Source organism: Manis pentadactyla, chromosome 4 (genome assembly GCF_030020395.1).
Source record: "Manis pentadactyla isolate mManPen7 chromosome 4, mManPen7.hap1, whole genome shotgun sequence".
Taxonomy (NCBI): Eukaryota; Metazoa; Chordata; class Mammalia; order Pholidota; family Manidae; genus Manis; species Manis pentadactyla.
This window is the reverse complement of record NC_080022.1, coordinates 47,006,474-47,018,781: the sequence shown is the minus strand read 5'-3', so window position 1 is coordinate 47,018,781 and position 12,308 is coordinate 47,006,474. Positions and strand designations below refer to the sequence as shown.

The 12,308-nt window shown below is 38.1% G+C and overlaps 1 protein-coding gene across 3 annotated transcripts in view; it reads left to right on the top strand.

Annotated features, from left to right (window-relative positions):
- The window catches only part of DAB1 (DAB adaptor protein 1), a 1,149,186-nt gene that overhangs the window by 537,342 nt on the left and 599,536 nt on the right, over positions 1-12,308 (top strand). The window lies entirely within an intron of this gene.

Sequence of the window (12,308 nt, the reverse complement as noted above, 5' to 3'; positions counted from 1 at the left end):
CTATGATAAGCACTCAGAACATTTTGGTCATTTCTTTCATCTTTTTCTTACATGCTGAAGTGCTATTTACAAAAACAGTCTCATATTGAACATTCTACTGCCTTATTTTTTCACTTAAGATGTTAAGAATTTATTTTAATGGCATTAAATATTCTTCAATTTATCATTTTAATGGTTTCATAATATGAATAGATCATAATTTATTTATTCAGACCACTGTTGTTGAGACTCTTTATTTCTAATCTTTCACTGGTATAAAGATACATAGACATCTTTATGGCTCAGTCTTTAAACATATCTGTAATTATTTATTTAGGATGAATTTCTAAAAGTGGGTCATAGGTTTAACCAAATATAGAGGCTTTTGTCATATATTGCCAAATGGTTCTTCAAATCTGGGTCTTAAATTGATGGCATGGTATTTATCTTGGCTTAAAGTTGTAAATGTTTACATAGTACTTGAAATAATTTAACAAGAGCAATTACCTAGCTATGCATGCATTGGAAAAGAAAGATAAATATATCTATAAACTGCCAGGAGCCCAAATTTCCAGAGCAGATAGCTTGCAATTTATAAGTCTTAGAGTTAGTTGAATAGATGCATATGGCTTCTTGCCTAAATATACTAAAGAAAATTTAGTTTAAAAAAAATCACCTCTTTGTCTACATCAACTTGTTTTTATTCCCAGAAAGCCATGTTTTCTAGATCAACTAAAGATGTGGAAGCCATGACTTGGAGGATGAATAACAGGTCTACCAAATGCTTACATGTGCCAAGCCCTTGCCAGCGTCCATTCTTTCATTTAATCCTAGAACATCCCAATTTTGTGGAAAAGGAAACAGCTTCAGAATGTTTGAGGGGCTTCTAATTCGTACAGAAGTGGCAGAACTGTCACCTGTTCTGGTCTGGTAGGGTACAGTTTTCACCGCTCCATGCCACCTCCCCATGGACTTGAGGATTCAGCATGAAGTTTACTTCTCCTTCCACCCCTTATTCTGTCGAATTTAAGCCTTCACTTACGTTTATATTAAAAGCTGACCTTTGAGAATTGCACACAATTTCTGGTTGCAGCCTTTGATCTCTCTCAGCTCTTGTTTAAATTAACCATTTAAAAATTGTACATAGCCCCCCAACATAGAATAATTTCATATTAATGAGGATTAATCACATGTATACCATAAAACAAAGAAAAAACTAAAGGAACAAAACAGCAGCAGACTCACAGAACCCAAGAATGGACTAACAGTTACCAAAGGGAAAGGGACTGGGGAGGATGGGTGGGAAGGGAGGGATAAGGGGATTAAGGGATATTATGATTAGCACACATAATGTAGGTGTGGGGGGACACAGGGAAGACAGTATAGCACAGAGAAGACAAGTAGTGACTCTATAGCATCTTACTATGCTGGTTGACAGTGACTATAATGGGGTATGTGGTGGGGACATGATAATGGGGGAATCTAGTAACCACAATGTTGCTCATGTAATTGTATATTAATGATACCAAAATAAAAAAATAATAATATAAATTAACCCCAGTAGTAGTTGTTTATATAGCCTCAGATACATCTTAATATCCTTCTATTCAACTTTGAACAATGAATTGTCTTTTTTTTTCCTTTTTTTAAAAATTAAGGAATCATCCATATACACTCTCATGAAGGTTTCACAAGAAAAATAATGTGGTTGTTACAATCACCCTTATTATCGAGTCCCCCCCATACCCCATTGCAGTCCCTGTTCGTCAGTGTAGTGAGATGTCACAGAGTTCCTATTTGTCTTCTCTGTGCTATACTGTCTTCCCTGTGACCCCACACAAATATATAGCAGAAAGTATTGGGAGGGAAAGAAACTCAACTTTCATCACCAGAGGTAATTTAAAATACATAATTAGTAATGTAGAGTATTATAAAATGTAGTAAGACAAAAAGAAATGAGTCATAAATGTTCAGGTTGCTGCTATTTAGTAGAAAAAGTTGATGATCTGAAGTCAGAAATCCTTTGAACCACATCTTGACCTCTTGCTAATGTGTGATTTTGGACAAGTCCTTCTTTTTCACTGAGCTTCTGTTTATACATCTTTAAAATATAATGATATTTTCTTCAAATACTTATTAAAGAGGGTTGAATTCAGTATCAAAGATGGTAGTAGTCCAAATTGCAAATGATGTTAAAATATTGGCAGAGGAAAAACAAAAAAATTGAAATGTCATTATTACGGTCAAGAATGAATATCAAAGGATCTTCCCTCAGCTTTGCATTTCCTGTAGATTATTGGCACATATACCCTATTGTTTGGCCCCTGAGTGCAGTCACTCTAAGCTCATCTCTCCATCTCCACTGCACTATGCCCTTGCCCCCCTGAACCGCACTGGTCTCTTTCTCATCTACAGCCTATGAACTATAGTGTGAGAGTCACTCCCTTAAGAAGGCAACTCGGTCACTCTGCCCCAGATCCGCCACGCAATGGTAAATGTCCCCTGCACTCTGCTTCCATAGCACTTGGTGCATGGTTCTAAACAGCGGTTGTCTCATTGCCCTACATGTTTGTGTACCAAACCAACGAGTGATGTATCAATTTCTAGACAGAGCTTTTTTAGCCAAGAGATCTGTTTTCCTTTAATTCAAAAAAGTAGAGGAAGGGAGAGTGCTAAAAAAAAAAAAACTTAACAAAACAAAAAGTACCCTGAGATACCAGGAATCTCTCTGACTTCCTTCTAGGAGTTTAGCTCTTAGGTTATAACAGTTGAGAAACTAGATGTTCTCCAAACCTTAGGGTATTTCATATTTACAGTCACCCTTAATTCCTTCCACTCCTGAGGCTAAAATTCACCAGAAACTTTTCTTTCACTACTGCCCTCCACCAGAAGCCTGCTGTGCTCCGTCCCAGAGAGTCAGGGACAAACCAAGGGCACAAGGGAGATTTCACAGCCCCGGGTGTGATTGTTATCCTGAAAAGCCATAGCATTTCCTCCGGCGGGATAATGCTAGACAAATGATGGCTATATTTGGTATCAGAGTGAGTGGTAGAGGGTCAGAAAAGTCGTGCAAGATAGAAATTATCCCTATTTTATAGTTAAGGAAACTGAGGCTCAGTGAGGTTCAGTACCATGGCCAAGGTTACGTAGGAAGAAGTAACACGACTGCCACCCCTTCTGTTTCCAAAGTGTGTGTCCTTCCCACCACACCACAGTGCCTCCCACCTGCCCCACAAACAGCCTGCCTCCCTGTCTTCACCAAGTCCTCGGGACTCAGTCTCCCCTTACAGGGGGCACTGTTAGAGTGAGACAGTTTCTTTACCCAAAATTAGCTTCTGCCCAGACTATTCAAGGCCAGAAGTCTCATCCTGAGTAATGATTTGTTTCCAAATTTCTTGTTCTGTACAAATTGATTATCAATTCTTACTACTTTTTCACTTGAGTTGAAATTTTTTATTAGTATTGTGCTTTTTAAAGGTTTCAGAACATTGCCAGTGGGTTTTCTCTGGAAGCCAACATTGAGATAGATTTGCATGTATGTAATTTGCCAAGGCGTGAAGGAATCAGGATTGCTCAGAGGGGGGAAGCTAAACAATGATGCAGCCACAAAAAAGGACTCAGCCCTGCCTCATATCGAATTTACCAAGTATCATAATTCCTCCAAGTGGTAAAGATACCTCAAGACAAATGCTGGGCATAGAAGCCACAGGGCATAAATCTGCAAAGAAGTAAAAAGCTAACCTTTTCAAACAATAAGGCTTCTCTCTCACTTACCAACTTTACATTTCCCTGTATGGCCCTGGAAGATGACTGGTTAGCCAGAGACGGGTAAGATTCCTCAAGGGAGGAACAACCTAAGGCACAGTCGCAGGGGGGTCATCAGGTGAGAAATTGGGCATCAACAGAGGTGAGGCTTAGAACCTCACCCCCCCGTTCTGAGAGAAATCTTCTGCATCCGTGGATGTTTTATTGCCCTTGTCTAGCTTGGATTAACACATAGTCTACAGGCACACACCTGATCATCTACATTTGCTCTCTTACAACACTAAAGTAAGTTTTCTACCTTTATCTTACATCTACCTACCACTTCAGCATTTTATTAAAAATAATAATAATAGTAATAATAAAGGGAGAAATGTGGGGTCCACATATCAATCAAGTATAAAAATCAAACGAATATTCATATTTGACCTGATTGTTTATAGTTCATAATGCGTGATCAAAACCGAAAGTTTCTGTGATGACTGCCCTTGTACTGTTCACCATGTAAAAACTTATTCACTATGTAAGAATTTGTTCACCATGTAAGAATTTGTTTGTTATGCTTCAGAAGATTGGAGACTGATGAGAATTAGGCTTCAGGTGGATTAATGATTGTGCATTGAGCATTGACTCCCCTATACAGAATTGTATTGTTGTTAACAACCATTTGATCGATAAATATGAGAGAGGCCCTCTCAAAAAAAAAAAAAAAAAAAAAGGACTCAGCCAATTCCTTGGGACACTCTGAAGCTGGGATGGCCTTGCAGAGCGGTGTCAAACTGAAGCAAGGAGACCAGCTCCTATATGCATGCTATCGCTGCCAGCCATGAGATGCAGACTGACCCTAGGAAGGGGCTGTGCTCCTGGGAGAGATGATCTTCAGCCAGGGACAATAGGGAAAACAGGCACTCAGCCACAGGCTGTCAGACATCAACACTCCTGCCTCTGGGAAGTGAGTGACTTAGTCCTACAGGGGGAGTCTGTACACACATCATGGCCTTTGATGTCCGGAATCAGTCTCCTGAGCTGGCTCTCCATCTGTATGGTGCTATTTCTGTGCCATCTGTATCCATGTGAATGATGGACAAAAGGGGCCCGCACAGGGCCTGCCATTCATGCTCTTTTTCAAGTGTCGGGGAAGCTGCTAAGTGGTGAGCAACCTGGCCTGGGGCCGCAGTAAGAGACTGGATAGCTAAGCACAGTTTGATGGAAAAGCCTCTATCTAGAGAATAAGAAACCTAGTTTTGCCTTCCTTTGTGTACATTTGGCAACATTTTATTTGTTCTCTGAGCTTACATTTCTTGGGGTTGACAGGTGAATGTCCTTAGCACAGTTTGTGGCATATAATAGGCCTTCAATAAATGTGAGCTCTGTTCGCTTCTCCCTTCAGTTATAAGGTGAATGTTGAGTTAGATGTTATCTAAGACCTAAATTCTTAAATCCATCCTAGAATATTATAATGGATTCTCAGATTTCATTTTCATTATGTATTATTTATTGGCGAAATTCATAATAATCCACATCGGGTTTTCACTTGACTCCCATAATCATGAAATGTTGTAGCTGGAATAAACCTCAGAAATAGTCATTCCCCTTTATTTTACTTACAAGTAAATGAGCTCTTTGGGGTGGGGGAGGAAATTGACTCATTCAAGGTCACACTGTGAATAGTCATAGAGTAGAGGACACCACCCAGGTTTTCTGACTCATAGCAAGGCTCACGACCCACCCCCTCCCCAACATCCATCTGCCGCCAGTACGTTCCAGCCTGCAAGGCAGCATGATTTGCCTTCCTTGTATTAACATTATTCTAGCATGTAATGTCTGTGTTTAGGCAATGACCTGAGAAATACTTTTATTTCCAGTGATGCACTTATTTTGCAGGGTTTATTAATTTTATTTATGTATTTGATCTCTCAAATGAAATAATAAACTAATTAGTGGGACAATTTACTGGTGTGCTCTGCCAAGGGTGTTTTACAGCCTCAGTGTAAGCTTGTCTAACTGTGGTGTCAGCAGATCCACCTTCTGCACTGCTGCCCTTAATCTCAGCCATCAGATACACATGACAGGCAGCCCGGTGCTGGGTAGTTGTGCCTCCAGGGGGCATCCATATATATCAGGTCATAGGGCAAAGGAACTTTCACCTAGGAGCCTCCCTAGAATTCATTCAAGAGACAAGCTTAAAGGGTGGGGGGTGCATGTGGGGCTACCAGAGAATAGAACTGGGCCAGTGCATTTTCTAAAGTACCTAGAATGAGACTTTCCAGAGAATGAGGGAAAGCTGTGCGTACAGAAATATTGCAAGTCACAGCTGAAGAGGCTCATAGTCCATCAAGACCAAGAGCTAAGCAAGAAGCAGGACAAGGAGATCGATACAAAGACAGTAGACACAGAAGCATAGCAAGATGCAGAATAAGGGCAGAGAGTTACTGGAAGACCCAGAGAAACTGGAACAATTAGGGCAATAGTGCCAAAGTTTGGTTTGTTTGTGTTAAACTGGCTTTGAAGTGAAGTACATGGACTTCCCTCTCATGCAGTTCCCATCTGTGCTCTCTCAGCCAGGACTTAGCCCATTTTAGAATTATCATAGTCTGTTGTTATTGTTTACTTGACTCTTCCCATTTGACTGTGGGCACCATTAGAGCACCAGGGCCTGGATTATAACGGGGTTCAATAAACATTTGTTGAATGCAAGATTGGATGAATGGTTGGATGGGTAAGTGAATCAGTCATTCAAAGTTACTGGGAGTCCAAGACCTGTGAACTGTATTATATTCATCTGCTGTCTTTGATATAATAAGCAAAACCTAACCAGAGGTAACTTTTTCCAGTTGTTTCTATTTCTTATGGAATTACTATAGCAAAGAAGTATCCAACATAGATGTATTAAAACCTCTCTGGACTGAACTTTCCTTCCCATTAAAACTTATTAATACCCCCAACCCACCCATGTGGGGTGGAGGTAAAAGGTCACCATAACCTTTAGGTGGTGCATCTGCTGTCCTGCTGGTTGCCCTGTGAGTATGGATGCTGTCACTCTCCTGGCTGCTGCTAACCTGTCACTGTGGATTGGAGCTAGCCCAAGGGTGCTTTTTGGGGTTTCAGACCTCCATGCAGAGACTGGCTAGAACAGTAGGAGGATGGAGGGTCGGCAGGCCCCTGCAGTGGGAGCTGTGCAGGCTCAGGGTCCTCACACTGTAGTGAAAACTCCCTTACTGTGATTGGCTCCCCTGGGAGTGTTCCCATTCCTCTAGCGATGTTACCTTTCTGTAATTGGATGGTTATGAATTAGCAAACCCTATTGTGTTTAGGATAGAATTAATGTGCATGCCATCTCTGCTACCCCCATCCAACTGGATGTAGAGTTTGGGGGGATGTGCAAATGAGGTAACCCTAACATGTTGCTATTTACATGTGGCTCTCATTGGGGCACAAGCAGTCCTCATGTGTTGGTGATGCTAAAGATGATAAAGTGGGGGCAGAAGTGGGACTTGTGGTCCTATATTTACTTTCTATATATTCAGAGGAGCAAGCCTCAGAGAGGCTGAGGTTCTAGACTCAGGCAGACCCAAGGACATGAGCATGTCTTGGAGACCATTGGCAAATACCTAGAATTATTTGTGTAACAGTTCTTGTTTTAAGGCTTGCCATTTACTTCATGACTGCCTTATACCAGTCACTTTACTAAGGTCTTTCAATATAGTACTTGGTGGCCACAACAAGCCTGCAAGTAGTGTTATTATCCCATTTTACAGTGAGGAAACTGAAGTTCAGAAAGGCAAAAGACCTTGCCCAGAGTTATACTGAGCCCATTGTGTTAATAAGAAAAGACACTAAATTTCGTACAGAGTAGTGGTAATAACTGACAAAAATGTGAAAACTAGCATCAAACAAACTTTGAAAACCAACTATTCATTGGCTTTTTTTACTCTATAAATTGGGGGAAGTGGCTAAGATTGGGGAAAGTAATAAGTAAGTGCTCATTCCATTTTAACCATGTAGCACATACAGACAGTTTATAAAAGATTGTTTCTCTGGGAGCTGTGTTTGAGATCTCTGGGCTTCTTCCCAGGTTTCCAGAAGCAGGAACTTTTCTAGGTTTCCATACTGTCCAGCTGACAAACTGCAGTCTTATTCTGGGCCAAGACCTGTGTCCTTAGGCCACAGTAAAGGACCAGATAGAATACATATGTGCTCAGACCTCTCCTTCTAGAGACTAATATAGACTTTCCTATGTGGACACAGCCTGACAAAGACACATTGCATTTTTGCACCATTCCTCAGGGATAGAGGTTTTCCACCAAAACTTGTAAACTATCGGTAGATTCTAAGCATGAGCATTTAAATTTTTCCTGCAAGTTCCAAATGTCTGGTGTGTATTTAAAGTCAATTAATTTTTATCCCATTAGATCTTTTAGTTTATGTATTATATCAGGTGCTAACATGAGCTGAATCCTCTTTTTCTGCCTCATGTTTCTCCATGGCACTTACTACCAGCTGACATGCTCTATATTTATCACTTACTTATTTAGTGTCTTTACATCCCCTGAAATGTAAGCTCCATCTGGGCAGGAATATCTATTTAGTTTGTTATTAATTCCCCAGTGACCAAACCAGTATTTGGCACAGTTAGCCTTTTAACAAATATTTATAAATAATAATGATAGATGGATGGATAGATGGATGGATGGATGGGAAGATGGACAGGTGGATAAACCCTATGGTGAAAACTTAAGATGAAATTATAATAATTAAGGTAGTATTGGTATTTACACAGGAATAGAAAACTAAAACAGCCCAAAAATAGACTACTTATTGGAAACTGTAGATAGATACATCATTACAAATCAATGCAGAAGTCATAGACTAAGACATAAGTGGTACAAGGACAATGCTTATCTATATAGAAAATTTATTGAATCCTAACCTGACATCATATAAAGAATATCAATTCCAAGTAGATTAAATGCAAAAGGCTTAACTTTAAAAACTTTAGGAAGAATTACAGGAGAATATCTTTATTACCCAGGGGTAGAAAAGGATGTATTGAATAAAACAAAAAATGTACCTATCTTAAAAGGAATTGCTAATATATTTTATTACATTAAAAATTTTTAAGTTTTATATGCTACTTTAAACAAAACAAGACAAGCATTGGACTAGAAAAAATAGTTAAAACATATATAACTGCAAAAGGGTTGTATCCAAAGCACACAAACTGGTTTAGAATATAATTATAACACATCCCTGTATACCACTACAATCTTGATCAAATATTATAATTTTACAATTTTGCTGTTTCTTCCCTTGGCTTGTGCCCACACTGATTTTAGGACTTTGCTACATGTCACTTTGGTGGTAAGGTTCCTTACTTACCCTTACTTACTGTCCCTATTAAAAACTGAACTCCTGCCTGAGCACTCTTCATTCCTCTCCCCTGCTTCTGCTTTTCCGTGGCACATATGACCATCCGACATGCTAGGTAGTTTGCTTTTTTCTTTGTTTAGTGTGTGTTGCCTCCCTCCTGTAACAACTCAATAGGAAAAGGGGCATAGAAAAAGCAGAAGAAATGGAATATAAAAATATAATATAAAAATAACAAAAGAATATTCGGTCTTACTGGTAATTAGAGAAATGCATACTAAAATACAAGATATTTTATATTCATCAGATAGGAAAATGTTTAAAGCCTGGCAATCCCAAATGTTGGTAATGATGTGAATTAATGCTGGATTAGTATGAATTGCTACTGCCACTTTGTAGAGCAATTTGTTACATCTAATAACTTTGAAGATGCATATACTTGATGGGCCAGCACATATGTGCCCAAGGAGAATACCAATGTTCACTGCAGCATTATTTGTATTAGCCCAATTTTGAAATGGTACAAATGCCCTTTAATATGAATGATTAAGTCCGAATGAAAACATATGATAAAATGATATCTACATGTTAAAACAAAATAATTTAAATCGATTCTATCAATGTGGCAAAATCTTTAAAACATATTTAACAAAAAAAGCAGGCTTCAGGTGGATGCTTATAGTGGGATACCATTTAAACAGAGTTTTAAAACATGTAAAACAATGCAAACATATTAGAAGAAAAACATGCATGGAAATTTAGAAGAGTAGTTATCTTTGAGGAATTAAGAATAAATTGATAGGATACTTTGCTTCTATCTATAGTGTTTTAGTTTAAAAGAAAAAATCTGGAGCAAATAGAGCAGAATGATCATATCTGACCAGGCCGGGTATTAGTACACAGGTTTTGGTTATAATTATGGCTATACTCAGCATCCTGCTAGAAATATTTAAGAAGAAAAGAAATAGGAAGTTACTTAAGTGTGACTAACAGGGAATAAAATTCAAGCCATAGCATATCAAACAATATGGTTTGACAGAGCAAAATTGTAAAATTATTTTTGCTGTGAATCAAATATGGTACAAACCCAGATTCTGTGTCTCCTTTTAATAACGCTTGACGAGATTAGGGCCTGGAACCAGACATTCTGAAACCAGTCAAGTTTTCAATATTGACTCAGACACTTAATTGTTTAAAATATTGGCATCAGTTTCCTCATCTTCAATGGGGAAAAATAGGATAAAATAAAGAATAGAAAAACAGTAGAAAAAATCAACAAAACCAAGAGTTGGTTCTTCAACAACATCCACAAAACTTACAACCTGTAGCTAGATTGATTATGAAAAGAGAGGAAAGACTCAAATAACTAAAATCATAAATCAAAGAGGAGACATTATTGCCAATTTTATAGAAATAAAAAGGGTTATAAAGTAGAAAAAGAGTTCCTCCTTACAAGAAGTACTATGATGAAATGAGGGATCTGGAGAGTGCTTAGCATATTTCACACCCTTCCTGGCATGTAATAAAAAGCAAGGACCTATCTATGTAAACAGCTCTCTATGTAAGCAGGCATGAACCTAGAGCCTATTTTGAATGCCATACTTTTTCTCATTTTATTTGATTTATTTACAATAACTCTATCAAGTTAGTAGTATTATCCCATTGTATGTGTAAGAAAACTGAGCCTTAGAGTGGTCAAATAATTTGTCCAAAATTACCCAGCTCTTAAAAGACAGAGACGGGATTCAGCTCAGATATACCTCTATCAGATTCAAGTCAGAGCAATATAACTGTAAATTAGTATCATGGCTATATTTCACTAGTTTTATGAACTAAATTGAATTTGTATAAAACATTACAATAATCTATCCTACAGTTCCTTGAGGAGGGAGTCAACCAGTCATTGCTGATTAAAACTAATAACAAGTATCTACTTAGTTTATGTATATGTAACTCCAAACATGTAAAATAACTGAGTTGCTATAATGGGGTATTGTTACTAGATAAATATTCCTGCCTTAAACAGATTCTTGGTCTTGGAATACATTTGGAAGATCAGTAGGCTGTGATATTCCATTATGTTAAGGGTTTTTTTTTTCTTTTAACTTTTTTTAACCACAGGCTCTTTTTTCTCAGTTTCACTATCTTCTCTGAAAAATTGTTCTCTCTCTGCTTTCTATGTTCTTGTATCTTTAGTGAATCCATATGGAACTTAACCTTTATCATCACTGATATTTTTTAATGAACTATTCTCTTAATATAATTTTTTTCAAGTTAGTTCCATTTATTAAGTCTTTTATTCATTCCCTTGCTCACTCATTCCTTGTTTTATACAGCAAACATCACTTGAGTGACAACTATGACCTGTCTCTGGTCTAGGTGTTTGGGAAGCAAAGGTTAACAAGGTGTAATAACTTCCTCAAAGGAGCTCTCAACTAGAGGGAGGCAGAGATGGAAATAGACAATTCCAGTGCAGTGTTACCTTCAGACTGGAACTCTTACTGGAAACATGGAGTCCCCAGTTAAATAGGGCAGGTACAGGGGAAGTGGCACAGAAATGGTGATATTGCAGCTGAAACTTCTCTTTGTATGTTTATTCTCCATCTAGAGAAATAATACATGATCTTCATAGAAAATTTGGAAAGCATCGAGAAATGAGAAAAATAGCCTATACTCATACTACAAAGAGACAACCACTGTTAATAGTTGGCACATCTTTTAAGACCAACTTCTGCATGGATGAGCTTAAATTCTATAAACAATTTTGTTATACATATTATCCCATATCCTGAATTTTTAAAAATTATCTTTGTGCATATTATTATTCTTACACTTGATCATTACTCTGTTGTTTCCCTCTTACAAATAACATTGTGATGATAATTTCAGTGCATAAATATTGTCCTGCATTCATGATTGTTTCCTCAAGAAGGCCTCCTGCAGGTGAACTGCAGATTAAAGGGTCTGATCACTTTTAAGACTCTTGACATTTTCTCCAGTGCCCTTTTCTTTACTGATCTCCAGGCAAGAGCTCAAGCCTTTAAGAGAGTCAGATGAATTACAAATATGGGGAAGTTCTTTAAAAATTATTACATACTTCTGTGTATGTGTAGATGTATGTAACTGTGTGCACACACATGTCTCAGGAAGAGACACCCACTAACACATACACATATATCCTGATTCCCTCCTACCTAAGA